The 3,637-nt window shown below is 42.6% G+C and overlaps 1 pseudogene; it reads left to right on the top strand.

The window, feature by feature from the left end:
* The first annotated feature begins 883 nt into the window (after positions 1 to 883).
* On the top strand, positions 884 to 2,217 carry LOC111692987 (annotated as a pseudogene).
* The last annotated feature ends 1,420 nt before the right edge of the window (positions 2,218 to 3,637 follow it).

Here is a 3,637-nt window from a genome sequence, read left to right as displayed (position 1 = left end):
GTATATATTGTTTGTACAAATGATCGATTAGTCGTCATCTCTCTATCCCAATAATAGCAAAGAATCGGTAAATCGATAGTACCATTGTTGTTTGTTTGTTAAAAAAGGGTTGCTTTCGCTGTACAGCAAAAATAAAACGCACTCTCAACGGTAAAAATTAAATATTTTTATTGAAAAACTGAGTTTGTGAAAAAAGACGTGTTATCGGGGCGAGTGTTCGCTGGAGAGTCCCTCTTGGTGTGGAGTCGCTCGCAGAAGTACCTGGTCCTTGGCGTCAATCTGCCAACCTTTTCTTTGGAACCCTGTTGCGTCCCGGGTAGCGTCAGGACGGCGCTATTGACGTTGTACTTAAAAACGGGTCACTTGCAGCATGTGTACACACAAAAATGACAAGTATTGGACATTCACTTTTTTTTATTGTGATCGCAGTATTGTTAATTAAAAATTTCTTTTTACAACTTTATATTACCGACGAATTTTATGTTTTTATTGAACTACTTTATTACTACGAGAGCTACATAGACACATAATATTCTACAGCTATGATGGATACTACTCGTAGAATAATAGCATATGTTCTTATACTATTCTATACTTTATAAAATGTGTAGAATAAATATTTTTTCGAAATGTTTCATTTCTCAGATAATGAATTCAATTACGGCAAAACATTGAGCTCTAGTGCACGGTGGTAACTTTGCAAACACAAGAATTATGTCCGTCACTATTTGAATATTGTTCTATCGCTTGAAAAAATTGGAAATATCAAATAAAATGTGTTAAACGTGGCCAACACTGGGTCACCGACGATTACTAGCACGTATCGTATTTGGTACAACAAGCGATTGTTGTTCTTGTAAACAAGATATTACTTTTTGTTAAGGTGGATGAGTCAGACACCCTGAAGAAAGACGTACAAAGGCAACGAACGACGTCATCGTCGACCGAGCTAACCGAAGAGCAGCTACAATCCACAGTCGGGAGGGTCTTGCANGCATCTGTATCTACCGGAAACGGCGGATCAGATGAAACAGAACCCACACATGTCAATTCGTGACTTAACCTCCAACGCCATCATGGAAGTCTTGTCGCAGATAGCGAACGGTGGCGATCCCTTTAAAAACTTAAACGCCGTCATGGACACTTGCGAGACGACTAGCGTCGGTTCGTTTTCCGCAAGCCCCACGCAGAATCTAAGCCCGTCGCCTAGCCCCGTTGGAGTATGCCCGATACCCTTGCTAACGATGAAGGTCACGAAAGAGAACAATGACACACCGCTGACACTAGCCTTGAACTTCCTGATGGACTCTTATAATAGGGTTAGCGTGGAGGAGCGGAATCACCCGAAAAAATCCAGCATTCCTCCGCTGATCGACGTATTGACGGAACTTAGAGCGCAGATAATCCACTACACGACTCTTCTGGTGCAGGGGTACATCGTACCGAACGAAGACGTCAGTAAATCTCCTTTACTGCCTCCGATTTTGCAACAGAGCATGCCCAGGGGGTTCCTAACTGAGCTGGTGACCAGGACGCACGCGAACGAGGGACTGTTCTCCAACGTTTTCAGTCCGATCCTGCAGAGCTTGTTCAAGATGATGCAGACGGCGAGTATAGTCGGGGACGAGCACAGGATACCCATCCAAACCCTGTACGAGCTGGCGGACATACGTTGCGGCTCCCGCCCGATCTGCACGTTGATAACGAAGCAGATGCAGTTCATGCCGGAGCCATGCACGCCGGCGCAGGGCCGGGAGATGATGCGCTCGTCGTTCCTGGGCCCCTTCCTCTCCATATCGGTTTTCGCGGAAGACGAGCCGAAAGTGGCGGAAAAATTCTTCTCCGGCAACTCGTCGAGCGACAAGAGCCTGATCCAGACGCTGCAGCTGGAGCTGGAAAACACGAGGGCCAGCCAGACGAGGATTTTCCACTTCATGATGGCCAACCAGGAGAGCCGGGACGTCTGCCTGAACTACTTAGCGCAACTGTTAAAGTACAACGAAAAGAGATCTCAGCTTCAGATGGAGGAGAGGTCGTTGGCCGGCGACGGGTTCATGCTGAACTTGTTGAGCGTGCTGCAGAACCTGTCGATCAAGATCAAGCTGAACAAGATGGACTTCATGTACCCCTTCCATCCGAGAGCCTTAATCAGTATCAAGAACGATACGAGACTGAAATTCACATCGCAGGAGGTCAGCGATTGGTTGGACGAATTCGGTAAGTGCTCCTAAATAGGTAGATAGGTGGATTTGTTGCGTATTGGTGACATACAATTATTGGTTGGTTCGGTACAAACCTAAAAATTGAATTCCGAAAATATTAGAGAATGAATTTCGCAATTCTGACCTTGAATTCGTAATCAGCGCCTCCGAAAACCCACGAATACCAAATTTGACGCGAATGTGTTATTTTTTGAAAATTTGGTCGGCCGTCTTCAATCCGTGATCAGTGGCCCCGAAAACCCCCATATACCAAATTTTGAATGAATCTGTTATTTTTGGAAAATTTGGTCGGCCGTCTTGGATCCGCCATCTTGAATTTTGCAAAATTGACCCTGAATCCATGATCAGTGACCGCGAAAACCCCCATATATCAAATTTGACGCGAATGTTATTTTTAGAAAATTTGGTCGGCCATCTTGGATTCGCCATTTTGAATTTTGCATAATTGACCCAGAATCCGTAATCAGTGACCCCGAAAACCGCCATATACCAAATTTAGAGCGAATCTGTTATTTTTTGAAAATTAGGTCGGCCAGCTTGAATTTTACAAAATTGACCTCAGATCCATGATCGGCGATCCCAAAAACCCCCGCATACCAAATTAGGCGCTAACGTTATTTTTGGAAAATTTGGTCGGCCATCTTGGATTCGCCATTTTGAATTTTGCAAAATTGACCTCGGATCCGTGATCAGTGACCCCGAAAACCCTCTTATAACAAATTTGGAGCGAACCTGTTATTTTTTGAAAATTTGGTCGGCCATCTTGTATTCGCCATTTTGAATTTTACAAAATTGATCCTGAATCCGTGATTAGTGACCCCGAAAACCCCCATATACCAAATTTGGAGCGAATCTGTTATTTTTTGAAAATTTGGCCGGCCATCTTGGACCCGCCATTTTGAATTTTGCAAAATTGACCTCGGATCCGTGTTCAGTGACCCCGAAAACCCCCTTGGAGCGAATTTGTTATTTTTTTAAAATTCCTGATATCTGACCCTAATTGACCCATTTTTCTTAGGTTAGAAAAAGAACCATCAGTTCTGACCGCAGATTCATGTTCGGCGTGATCTTTACCATATAAATGAACATTTGATTGCAGATTTTTTTTTTTAATTTTTCCTATTCATGAATTTTTGCTATTTTTGACCTGTTTCTTGAGGTTAGGAAATTCCTGTGAACTTCCATAATCTCATAAATGTTGAAAAACATTTTCTTATTCTTTACTTATAGGTTGATTTAATCCATCTGATATAGTCTTCTTGCAACAACATCGTTTTCCCCTGACAAAAAGTAAACTCTAACCATATCGACTCTTTCTTAATTCATATACGTGTTTTTTCCTAATGTAACACAAAAAAAAAACACTGTACCTTCACTAATACATTGAAATAATTGACTTTATAAGGTTATACACT

This window comes from Anoplophora glabripennis, unplaced genomic scaffold (assembly GCF_000390285.2).
Source record: "Anoplophora glabripennis isolate ALB-LARVAE unplaced genomic scaffold, Agla_2.0 scaffold5969, whole genome shotgun sequence".
Classification (NCBI taxonomy): domain Eukaryota; kingdom Metazoa; phylum Arthropoda; class Insecta; order Coleoptera; family Cerambycidae; genus Anoplophora; species Anoplophora glabripennis.
This window is presented reverse-complemented; position numbering and strand designations above follow the sequence as displayed.